General features: G+C 39.6%; 1 protein-coding gene and 1 non-coding gene across 2 annotated transcripts in view; one reads left to right on the forward strand and one right to left on the reverse strand.

Annotated features, from left to right (window-relative positions):
* Positions 1-1083: 1083 nt before the first annotated feature.
* Positions 1084-1155, reverse strand: TRNAE-CUC (transfer RNA glutamic acid (anticodon CUC)). The gene has a single exon. It is a non-coding gene; the product is annotated as a tRNA-Glu (tRNA).
* Positions 1156-6589: 5434 nt separating this feature from the next.
* The window catches only part of LOC139157089 (nuclear receptor coactivator 7-like), a 57218-nt gene continuing 50645 nt past the window's right edge, over positions 6590-13162 (forward strand). Inside the window, exon 1 of the mRNA XM_070733458.1 lies at positions 6590-7129. The gene's annotated coding sequence lies outside the window, so the exon portion shown is untranslated. The remainder of the gene's footprint in view (positions 7130-13162) is intronic.

The raw sequence follows: 13162 nt of genomic DNA on the forward strand, positions 1-13162 counted from the left end.
TCTCTCCCCCCCCCCCCCAATCATTTAAAAAATGCAAATATTTGCATTGGTGTCACAATCTCTCAATGTGGCTGAGGGGTATGATATATCCTTCAGCGGGTACAGTAAATGTGTATACAGTATACAGAAACTTGCTTCTCCAGACAATACATGGCCCTGAGCCTTTCCTGAGGAAAGTGCCTCACACTAACTCAGCTCAAGATACTATTCTGCCCAGCCGATTTTATCGGGCAGGCAATTATTACTTTTACTGGGATTTCCTTTGGACAGATAATATATACATGAACCTAGAGCTCTTAAAAAGGCATAAAATAATTTATAAATTATATAATATATAAGATAAAATATCATTTAAGGGTATATCCTCCTTGTATGAGCTCTGAAAAGCAATACTGTACAAATGAAAATGGCTGCTTAGCTTTAATGCCCAATCTGGCATTTTCTAATACTGTATCTAACTATAACAGGATAATAGACACATAACATAACATGATGGTTTATATGATCAGAGAGGCTTTTTTGGTTTTCATTTTACATTCAAAATATCCGCTTGGCCATTAACTAATTTTGTTCTTTTCCCCTAGTTATGCTGCGAGCAGAGGATAATACTTGAAAGCTTTGTATTAACTTGCTTTCTCATCTTCAACGACTTTAAAATGCGTGGACTTCAATTACCAGAGTTCTCAGAGTCCCAAAGGCATTCTGGGAGTTGAAGTCCACATATCTTAAAATTGCCAAAGTAAGAAAACATTACTTTCAAGTAACGGAGGAAGAACAATTTTAATTTAGGCTGGCTATTGTTTCCTATGTTTGAAACCCTCTGTATAAAGCTTAAAATCATATGTCTGAGAAAATGTCTAATCAATTTCATGGAGTTAATGAGTTTCCTGGAAAATTGTAAAAACTCTGTTACACAAGAAGTTTGAAATCCAAACCTGGAGAGAACAAATTTATTCTTGAAAGTCTGGGAAATAATGAAACGAAGCCTTTCCACTCCTCGTTAGGCAGGGGAAATATCTTTAGTCTTTTCGGGGATTAGATTTAATTGTGAATAAATAGCTGAGGAGAAAGAAAAAAAAATCTTTCCCTGACCGGGAATCGAACCCGGGCCGCGGCGGTGAGAGCGCCGAATCCTAACCACTAGACCACCAGGGAAACTGGCTGTGGAGCTGTCGTTTGCTGTATATCAACAGAATAAAAAAGTTGTTACACTTCCGTTTGGTTACTTCAATTCACAGCCTCAATTGTTCTAATATAGAGCCAGTTGCCACTTTTTAAAACATATTGTGATTTATTCAGAAGAGTAAAATTTATACGCAGCAGGAACTTTTGAATGACAATTGGGAAGGAAATTGAACAAGCAAACAGAATAGTATAGCACTCTAAAGTAATAAATATGCTCTGGCTAATAAATGTAAACAGCAAAGATATAATAATAGCAATGTCAGTATGAAAATACAGGCTATTATGGTAATAGTAATAGTTACGGTAATAGTATTACCTTTTGTATTTTATCACATTTTTATGCTGCCAGTCTCACCTAAGTGACTTGAGGCAGTTTACGATAAAAATTGTATTATTATGCATTTGACTAAAAGAAGCTCAAGGTTATGTGCCCCAAAGAGAATCTTGTGATTAAAAACTGAAAACTGTGATTAAAATGAATTAATTATTGTGTATTAATTAAATGTTAATTAATTAAATAAATATATTAAATTAATTTATTGATTTAATTAATAAATTTATTTATGTATTTATTAATAATACATTAAATTATTATTTATATAAATTGTATGTATGTATGTATGTATGTATGTATGTATGTATGTATGTATGTATGTATGTATGTATGTATGTATCAAATATATGTGCTACTTTTTTTTCAGGAACTCAAAGTGGACTGCATGGTGCCTCTTCCTCTAATTTTTACCACCTTGTGAGTTAGACTGAGTGAAGATAAGAGGAATGAACCAAAGTCACCTGCTACATTGAGTTTCTGTGGTTGAAAATAGAGCAAGCCTGACTTCCCATTTTCATACCTGCTAGAGGCTGTGAGAGTTTTCTTTATGACCAAGAAAATTTCATGACCAGCCATGTCACAAAATCTATTAGTTAAAGAATAAATCCCTATTCCCCAAATAGCCAGAATATTCAAAAGTCAAAAGATTCCTCTTCTGGAATTACAAACCTGTGTAAAAATACCCTACCAGAGAGGGAGTATGACAATTAACCTGAAAGACTAGAAGTACAGTAGAGAAATTCAGCTTCAGGTCTTTTGCTTTGCTGGGGGATTGGGGCCAGCCATTTTCTCTAAACTCTACCTACTTCATGGAAGTATTTTGGATAAATGGAAGGGAGGAAATGATGCTTTGAGTTCCAAATGGTAAAAAGGAATATAAATCTAAAAAATGAATGCTAAGGCAGCTTTTTTTCATAGTATTCATGAAATGGAACAGAGAAAAACCATTCCAAAAAAAAATTATCCCTGGTCTTTTTTCATATGTGACAAAAATGTGAAAAAGTGTTTTATATATACTGCTCAAAAAAAACAACACAATATAACTCCAAGTAAATCAAACTTCTGTGAAAACAAACTGGATTCCCCAGAACATGAAGTCTGGGTAGGTTAGTATTTATTTAATATCCTAGTATGATTTATATTGATTGCTTATTTAGTATCCTATGACTAAGTGTTGTATCTTATGATTTATGACTAATGTATTTTTATGGCGACTAGAATCATAATTTATCACTGATGTACACAAAGAGCTTATGCACCAGAGACAAATTCCTGGCGTGTCCAATCACACTTGCCGAGTAAAGAATTCTATTTCTATTTCTCAAAGTTTCTAATAAATCTAACTCTGAATGATGAATTAGGGTATTGGGTTTTTAGAAATAGCATTGCTATACTTTGCTATGTAATATAAATGATTATAAGTGGATCTGGATTGGGTTTTCAAGGCCAAGTCTCAGCTTCAGATGCTGACAGCTCTTTGAACATGTTGAGATATAATATCCCTAATTTCTCATACCCTTACCCCATAGTGATTTTGAGAATTTTCATTATTAAGAATTAAACAAGCAGAAATCCTAAATCCCATTATGAAGAACTAAACAGAAGATAATAGAATAGAATTATTTATTGGCTAAGTGGGATTGGACACACAAGGAATTTGTCTTGGTGCATATGCTCTCAGTGTACATAAAGAAAATATACATTTGTTAAGAATCATGAGGTAAAATATATGTATCTTTTATCCAGCAAGTGATGGTGTAGAAAGCTTTGCCAATTCAACATTCACTTTATGGGCTTCTTTTCTGGAAGCTTGTTAAAGGTAGAGGAGAAATTTCCTAACAGTAAGAGCAATTAACCATGAAACAGCTTGTCTCCTGCTCTGTTGCTGGAGACTTTCAAGAAAAGGTTTGTCTGGGATGATATAAGGAATTCTGCCTTGAACAGATAATTGGACTAAAAGTCCTCCAAGGTCCTTTCCAGCCCCGTGATTTATTTTTGTATAAATAAATAAAACATAAAGATAAGAATTTGTGATAGGATATCATGTTCCAAGAGATTGCAGAGGATTGTGATGTAGAGAACATCAGGTATAGATCTAGCATGCTAGGATCATGTTCCACTAATATGCATGGTCCTGCATGCACTAATTCCCACCTGTGTGAAAAACCACCAAACTTCCCAGAAATAACACCATGCCCGAGACTGTTGACTCTCAAGATCAGAAGTATTTAGAGACCTGACATAATTAACACCTTATTAGCAGAGGCAGCTTAGGTTCCAAACCTAGATTAATTCTTACTTACCGTACTTATTTCAGTGTTATAGAGAATACCACTTGCAGTGCTCCATTGACCTTGCATTACATTGTATTACATTGCCACACTTCACAGTTTCCTCTTGATTCTACAACTTGGTATGCAAACATACATACAATGCTCTTCATCTCTCACCTACAGGCAAATAAGTGTGCAAACTCAACATTTACCTTAGACCTACTGTTTGCACTGGTGTCTTGGTGCATAACCAACCACCATGCCTATTTCCAAACCTTCATTGTTGGCATTTCAACACCTTCTATGATTTTCTGTAGTTAAAATTATGGAAAGTTTGCTTCTAATTCCCCAAGTTCGATTCATGAGACTCAGAACGGAGGTGGTGTGGTGATAAAACCAAGTTCTAAAGGACCAGAAGATACAAGCAATTAAGGTACTCACAGATGTGCAGCCACAAATAAGCAGATTGGGAGCAACAATCCCACAATGAGAAAAATGCTGAGTTTCTGTTCCCCAAAAGTCTGACAGGCATTCTAACCTATTCCCCATATGTTTGTTTCAGTGCAACTTACTATCACCATATGATAACTGGGGACTTTTCCTCAAGCATAATAAAAAGTCTTATGACAAGCCCCTTTGGCAAATAGGACTTCCTTATCGTGGAGCTAAACATCTATTATGCAAATATTAGCATGGCTTTGTGGAAGAGTTTTGATTTGCAATTGAAAACATTGCTAAAATAGAAATTGCTCATAAGAAAACATTATGTCAGCAACAAGGGAAGCGTCCAATGAGGCAACATATGACCATCCCATGATCTCTAGGCATTTTTATTCACCTACTGAGTCCTCCCCAAGGATCTGGGATAAGCAGATATTGTTGTGGATTGATGATGATTTGGAAAAATATTGATTAGCTCTTCCATTACACTGATAAAGAACTTGTTAAGCAGAAAGCACACACACACAATTTATTTATTAGCCAAATAAATGCACTTAAAGCTGACATTTGACAAGAAATGAAACAGATGTTAAGGAGAGACTTGGACAAGAGATTACACCCCTGGTTCCCAACATGGGGGCCATGCCCCACAGGGGGGCAATTTCATTTTTAATGGGGGCAATTGGGACCTTGTTTAAACCTAGTTAGTGGCCTTTTAGGCTTGCTCCGCATGAGTAGTTCGCTTTTTCAATAATAAGAGTTATATATGGGTGTGTGTGTGAGGATTTTAGAGATGCTTAGGTGGGGCATGGCAAAAAAAGGTTGGGAACCACTGGATTACACAGCCCACAGAGAAAGAAGTAAAGTTAATTGAAGTTGACATCCATAAGGCATTCAGTAAATAATAAGAAACTCAAGATAATCCAATCTTGATTTTCTTTAGTATAATATGCTACAAAGAGAAACCTGGATAGGCTTTTGAGACTCTGTTATTATACCCTATGCCCATGATGGCACGCAAAGCCATAGCTGAGGACATGCGAGGCATTGCCCTATGTCAGGTTGGCATGCGACCAGCTGATTTCTGGCCTTCTGGAGGGCAGAGGGGAGGCTGTTTTTGCCCTCTCCAGGCTTCAGGAAAGCCTCCAGAGTCTTTGGATGGTGAAAAACGGAGCTGATGGGTCTACCAGAAGTTTGGAAACAAAGTTCCGGTAGGCCTGCTGGCCTGTTTTTTGCAACTCCCAGGCTTCAGGAAAGCCTCTGGAGCCTGTGGATGGTGAAAAACGGACCTGATGGGCCTACCAGAAGTTTGGAAACAAATTTCCGGTAGGCCCGTTGGGCTGTTTTTTGCCTTCCCCAGGCTTCAGGAAAGCTTCCTAAAACATGAGGAGGATGAAAAACGGCACAATGGGCCTACCGGAAGTCCAGAGGCTTCAGTGAATATCTATGTGCATGTTCAGAGAGGGCAGCGCAGAGGTGGGGAGTTGTGCGTGCATGCACAGTGAAGGGCATTGTACATGTTTGATTAAATAAATAAAATAAATAAATAAATAAAAGCATGCAGACTCCTGCCTTAGCATGGGAACAATGCTAGGCATAAGATTAAAGGAAATAAAGCCTTTGCTACTCTGCTTTGAGTCTCCGGAGAGGGGCGGCATACAAATCTAATAAATTATTATTATTATTATTATTATTATTATTATTATTATTATTATTATTATTATTATTATTATTACTCAAGGGGGGGAAATATTCACTCCTGAGCTGCTACAATTTCTGCTGTACGATCATGTGGCAGAGTTAAATATAAACAAGCCAATAATATTTCAATTTAGCGATGATGGTGCAGCAGCGTCCACAAAATTGAGGAAACCTTGAGGACAACTCAGGTGGCTTATGTGACAGGAACAGCCATCTTAATTGTGAACGTCTTGGGATCAGCACTTTTTTTTTGAAAGCCAATTGTCTCTCGAGACAGCAACCCTGCCCGTATTTATCGGGTGAAACCAAGACCGAAAAATAATAACGCTTGAAGACAGAAAAGCATCTTTAAAACCGGCAAAAAAGAAAAGAAAACAAAAACCCAGGGCCGCCGTTTTGGAGGCCAAAACCTGTTGATTAAGCCACTTAAAACGGTTGCAATGAAATTCTCCAGACAATATTGTGGCTCAGGCGAAGGAAACAAACCAGTCAGGAGCCGGTTAAAGACGCGCGGCGGCGGCGGCAACGAAAGGAAAGTGGCCCAGCGCAATTCCTGTGGATGAGGCAACCGCTCCGCGTTTCCTTCCCTAAAAAAAAAAAATTGACATTCCTGCTAATAGAAAAAAGGACGCGGGTCGTGCGGTAGGCGGAGCTCGGAGCACGGCGGAGAAAGGGAGGAAAGCGGGCGGGCGGCAGCGCTGCGCTCCCGCGAAGCGGAGCCTTTAGGGATTTCTCGGCAGAACCAGCCGTGGAAGGGAAGGGAGTGTTGCGGGACCGAGTGTGTGTGTGTGTGTGTGTACGCGCGTGTGTGCGCGCGCAGAGCAGCCGCCAGGGAGTTGCGTCTTCCTTTTCCGAGGGAATTATGCTGCCGCTGCTGCTGCGGTGGTTGCTGGCCTCCCGTTGCCAAACGGCGCCTGGAAGCCGCGAGCGGTGGACGCAGCAGCCCTCGGCGGCTTCTAGCCGGGGACCGTAGCAAACGTTTCTTCTCCCTTCGGCCGCAGTTTCCTTTCCTCTCCCTCCGTCTCTCTCTCTCTGCCTGCCCCGCGGATGCTGTAGCTGCGTTTCGCCTCTCCGCCTCTTCCTGGGGAATCATGGAGGAATCTCGGTCTGGCATCCTTGCGGAGAACCTGCCAAGCGGCGGCGGCCAGGAAGGTCCGATCCTGGCCTGAGGAGACCCCAAGCTGCCCTTCCAGCGGTAGGTATTTGCTAGAGACAAGCCGTGGGCAGGCGAACCCGCGCGCCTGTTTTGCGTGCTTGGAGCGCAAAGGGGCGGCGGTGGTGGTGGAGTGGGAGGAAGACAGGACGGAGCAGCAGCAGCAGCAGCAGCCTCCAGGCTCATAGAAATGCTGCATCCATTCCTACTCCTTCCTTCCTCCCACCCACCTCCGCCTCCATTTAGCGTGGGAGGGGTTGGGCACCCGCTCCGTAGTAGGCCGGCGGAGACAGGCGGAGCGCTTTGAGGAGCGAGCGCGTTTGTTTAGCTGGCGATCCGAGACAGCGAAGCCAGAGTTCAACCAGGCCATTGAAGGCTGCTGATTCAGGGTGTGGGTGTGGCCAGTGCCTGCTCCTTATCGGGCCGCTTTAGGTCGCTTCCCCGGGTGAAATGCTGAGTCGTGAATTCTGCCCTTGACTAGCGACTCGTACCTGCCGGTAGGTGCCTTCAAGAGGTCACGTTACTTCCCTTTATTAGGAAAGGGGGGGGAATGCAATTGTCACTATGTTGGCATTTTATTAGAGGTAAAGATCCACCCACGATAATGTGCACCCCTCCCTTTTCAGGGTTTGTTTACATCTGATCCAACAAGAATCTAAAAATTCGAACACATTTATTATACACCTCCAGGACCGCCTGCTGCCGCACGAATCCCACTGACCAATTAGGTCCCACAGAGTTGGCCTTCTCCGGGTCCCATCAACAAAACAATGCCATCTGGTGGGACCCAGGGGAAGAGCCTTCTCTGTGGTGGCCCCAGCCCTCTGGAATCAGGTCCCCCCCCGGAGATTAGAAAACCCCCTACGCCTTTTGCAAAGTTTTGAAAACTCATCTATGTTGCCAGGCATGGAGGAATTGATATATCCTTATCTTGTATTGTTTGGGTTATATGATTGTTTTTAATAGGGGTTTTTAAAACTGTTTTAACATTGGATTTGTATATGATGTTTTACTTGTTGTGAGCCGCTCCGAGTCCTCGGAGAGAGGTGGCATACAAATATAATAATAATAATAATAATAATAATAATAATAATAATAATAATAATAATGCTTCTCCTTTCTGGAAGAAGTTTTGGAATGGTTAACTATTCAAAAAACAGTTTCTGCTGATGTTACTGCACTGCTGTATGTGCCGTTTAGGTGGGTGGAAATATTTCCCTGGAGAAAACATACCAACTGAAGATAAATTATTAGAAAAAAAATATGATCTGTGCAGAAATGGACAAATTAACAATGGAAATAAAACAGAAAGATGAGTCGGAATGCTACCTGGAATAAATAAGATGGAATAAATTGTACCTTTGGTTGGAAAGTCGGGAAAAAGGAAAAACAAAATAAAGACAACCAGTTAAATAATCAACTAACTTTAACAGGGAAAGAAAAGAGGATGGGTTGAATATAGGAATAAAAGAGATACTGATATAAGACCTATGTAAAATAAAATGTGTATAGTATTATAAATATTAAATGATGGTGATATAGAAATATCATTATAGAAAATAAGAAACAGGACTGCCACACATTATCCAGTTGGACATCTTTTATTAGGATTTGTGCAGTGCTGTCCGTGCCTGTCTCTATTTATCATGCATGTTGAAATGCACTATTGATGACTAGCTGCCTTACGTATATAAATAGAAAGTATTTGCATTATGGTGGGTTTTTCTTTTTACAATTTTAGGTTTGCTTCCTCTTTGAAGTTTCAGTAAGCATGTTTGCAAGGATTTGAATGAAATACATCTTTAATTTTTAAAAAGCAATATTATCCATCTTGGGCTAAAACGTGCAAATTAAAAAGTTGTACGAATTGTTCTTTTCTGCCTAAATAGTATTATAAAATCCTTTCAGTTTGGTAATAGTTTTCTAATTCCTAAAGGTATTGAACATATCGGACTTAGTTCCAAACAGTGGGATAATGATATAATCTCTCCAGATGTTATTGAACTAAATCCCCACTTGATTTAGCCAGACAGGGCAGTGATTATTTTATCCTGCGTGAATATATGGAAAACAAACTTTAACTAAAACTAGATAACCCATGACCTATTGGGTCACCATTTCAGAGATAATTCCTTACTTAAACAGAATACTAATCCCAAATGGGCAAAAAAGCTGTGGGAATGGGAATAACTTCCAATTTCCTGCCAGCTTCCCCAATGAGTTTCCTTGTGGCAGGGAGCATTGCAAATGTTAATCACGTGACCATAACGGTGCAACAGTGTGGCAACACTGGAGCAGCCACACCTTTGCCAAATTTCAATTCCACATGAGTCCTGGGTCTTGTGGGATTTGGGGTATATTTTTAAAGCAGCCAATTTGAGGTACAAAAAATGATTGCTCTGTGATACATTGCTTTGCTCAATTGGAGATTATGAAGAGTTTTAGTATATACAGTGATACCTCGACTTACAAATCCCTCGTCATACAAACTTTTAGAGATATAAACATGAGGTTTAAGATTTTTTTGCCTCTTCTTCCAAACTATTTTCACCTTACAAACCCAAGCCGCCGCCACTGGGCTGCCCTACCTCTGGACTTCTGTTGACAACGAAGCGCCCGTTTTTGCGCTGCTGGGATTCCCCTGAGGCTCCCCTCCATGAGAAACCCCACCCCTTCTGTGTTTTTGCCATGCTGCAGGGGAATCCCAGCAGCGCAAAATGGGCGCTTCGCTGGCAACGGAAGTCCGGAGGTGGGGTTTCCCAGCGAGGGGAGCCTCAGCGAAATCGCAGCATCACAAAAACACGGAAGTCCAGAGGTGGGGTTTTGAGGACTTCCGTGTTTTTGCGATGCTGCAATTTCGCTGAGGCTTCCCTCGCTGGGAAACTCCACCTCTGGAATTCCATTGCCAGTGAAGCACCCATTTTTGCGCTGCTGGGATTTCCCTGCTGGGATTCCCCTGCAGCATCACAAAAACATGGAAGTCTGGAGGTGGGGTTTCCCATGGAGAATCCCAGCAGCGCAAAAACGGGTTGGCAAAAGGGGTGAGTTTTAGGCTTGCATGCATTAATCGCTTTTCCATTGATTCCTATGGGAAACATTGTTTTGTCTTACAAACTTTTCACCTTGCAAACCTCATCCTGGAACCAATTAAGTTCATAAGATGAGGTATCACTGTATATGATGAGAACTAAAGTTCAATATTATATCTGTTTTCTTTTACACCAATGTTGATTACAACATTATTTGAATCCCCAGGTATTATTCAACTGTTTTTTTCCTAATTGATTTAATTATTCCTACAAAGTTAAATAAGCTTATGGTATGATTAGGTTACTCCTGATTTTTCCTATTACATTTTATTTTCATTTTGGGTTCACATTTTTTCAGAGAAATTAAAAACAAAACAAGGAAAGAATAATAAGGGATCAGTATTAGAAATATAAATTTTTGATACCCTTTCTCTATTCCAATGATTTAAAAACCAATAATAATAATAATAATAATAATAATAATAATAATAATAATAATAATTTATTATATTTGTATGCCGCCCCTCTCCGAGGACTCAGAGCGGCTAATTTAATCCTTTTTTACTTTGATTTGATGCATTATATAGTTGAGCTTACCTGAAAGGTAATTTGTATAATACTTCAACCTTAAAAAATGAACAAATTTATTAGAATATTTTGGATTAGCTGGTATAATGCGGATAATTTACATTAGTAAACTAATTGACATTACTTATGATATACATTTTGAATCCTAGTACAAAAATATTTTGCAGAGATCAATTTCAGGTTACCTGGTTTTTAATTTTTTTCTGCAATGTTTTATTGTGGATACAAAACTTGATATGTTTAGTGAATTATATAGATTTGACTGTGGTTTATTTTTCACTTTCTATTTTCCATCCTATTTTCTATTTGGAAAATAGCTTTTTAGAGTGTACAGTAGTAGTACAATCTACACTGCAATGACAGTGATTTGTCTAATAATTTTAAATAGCACATATTTGTCAAATTATTGCTCTTTATTTGCTTTAATGGATTGTGTTTATAGAGTTCAACAATACATAAAGGCATTTTGAAGTGAATTATTTGATTATAAAGTAAGAATAATTATTTTACATTAGTTTAAAATCAACCCATCATGCAAAAAGACAGCTGTATATAAAATGAAATCCACAAGATCTGTTTAAGGAAATACCTTAAATCAAGGTAAAGTATTTCTAGGATTTCAAAGTACACTTGTGTATGTTTTGAATGTGAAAGACCATAAAAATATTGTTACATGGTGGAACTATGTTGACCTGATGAGACAAGCAGTAATCAAAGTTACTTCTGACCAAAATTTATTGTCTTAATAGACTGACATTAGGGTAGGATAGGATAGTGTAGGGTATGGTAGCATAGCATAGCATAGTATTTGCATCAATACAAAAACAGTACTGGCACACTTAGAAATTCTGAAAAATTGTTACTATGGCTCAGATACATCCACATACTGGAAGGAAGGAAAAATATTGGATGTTCCCACTCATTATATACAGAACAGTTAAGAATACCATATTGAAAAGATTGCATCTTGGAATGGGAAAGGATTAAAATTAGAGGGATAATTAAGGACTGGCACTTTTTAAGATTACTGTTTGAGAGAATGATAATAAAAAAGAGCATCTCCTTTCTGTTCTGCCACAAAACAATACTGCACTTAGTTTCTGGGCAAATAGCCAACAGCAGCACTGAGCTTTTAGCATTGTAACACATAGCAAGGTAAATGACTCAGGATAGTGGAATAAGAGAACAACATTAATATCCTCCCCCCTCCTCCAAATCTTCCTCAGCAACTCTGTAATCCAAACAGCATTTCTGGTTCTTGAGGTTTATATTTTAAGGATTATAAATAAGGAATAGGATATGAGAGGAAGAGAGATTTGTTTATAATCTTTGTTTATACTTGTGATCCGGGTTGCACATCCTTCATCACAAATAATATCTATATCTACATCTACATTTCTCTCTCTCTCTCTCTCTATATATATACAGTGATACCTCGTCTTACAAACGCCTCATCATACAAACTTTTCGAGATACACACCTGGGGTTTAAGATTTTTTTGCCTCTTCTTACAAAGTATTTTCACCTTACAAACCCACCGCCGCCGCTGGGATGTCATGCCTCCGGACTTCCGTTGCCAGCGAAGCACCTGTTTTTCCACTGCTGGGATTCCCCTGAGGCTCCCCTCCATGGGAAACCCCACCTCCGGACTTCCGTGTTTTTGTGATGCTGCAGGGGAATCCCAGCAGCGCAAAAACGGGCACTTCGCTGGCAACGGAAGTCCAGAGGTGGGGTTTCCCAGCGAGGGGACCCTCAGTGAAATTGCAGCCTCACAAAAACACAGAGGTCCGGAGGTGGAGTTTCGAGGACTTCGGTGTTTTTGCGATGCTGCAATTTCACTGATGCTCCCTTCGCTGGGAAACCCCACCTCTGGACTTCCGTTGCTAGCAAAGCGCTCGTTTTTGTGATGCTGGGATTCCCCTGCAGCATCGCAAAAACACAGAAGTCTGGAGGTGGGGTTTCCCATGGAGGGGAGCCTCAGGGGAATCCCAGCAGTGCAAAAACGGGCGCTTCGGCTGGCAAAAGGGGTGAGTTTTGGGCTTGCACACATTAATCGCTTTTCCATTGATTCCTATGGGAAACATTGTTTCGTCTTACAAACGTTTCACCTTAAGAACCTCATCCCGGAACCAATTAAGTTTGTAACACAAGGTATCACTGTATTTGCCTTACAAGGCAAAGGTTGCAGGTTCAAGTCCCAGTGGGTATGGCTAGCTGATGAGGCCAAAATGAGGCCGAAATAGATCTATCCTAGTCTCCCTTAATTTTCAAATTCAGCAAAAAACATGTGACATATATATATATATATTTGTTTTCGTAGATTTTCACGGGTATATGTATGTAGATTGTTCGGAGTTTCGGTTTTGCCCCGTGTAATATTTTGCATATCTATGCGACATTTTGGTGAAATCACATTCACCATCATCAGGCTGAAGTTGTAAGCTTCGTGCTGCTGTAA

The sequence above is a fragment of the Erythrolamprus reginae genome, chromosome 1 (genome assembly GCF_031021105.1).
Source record: "Erythrolamprus reginae isolate rEryReg1 chromosome 1, rEryReg1.hap1, whole genome shotgun sequence".
In the NCBI taxonomy this organism is placed as follows: domain Eukaryota; kingdom Metazoa; phylum Chordata; class Lepidosauria; order Squamata; family Dipsadidae; genus Erythrolamprus; species Erythrolamprus reginae.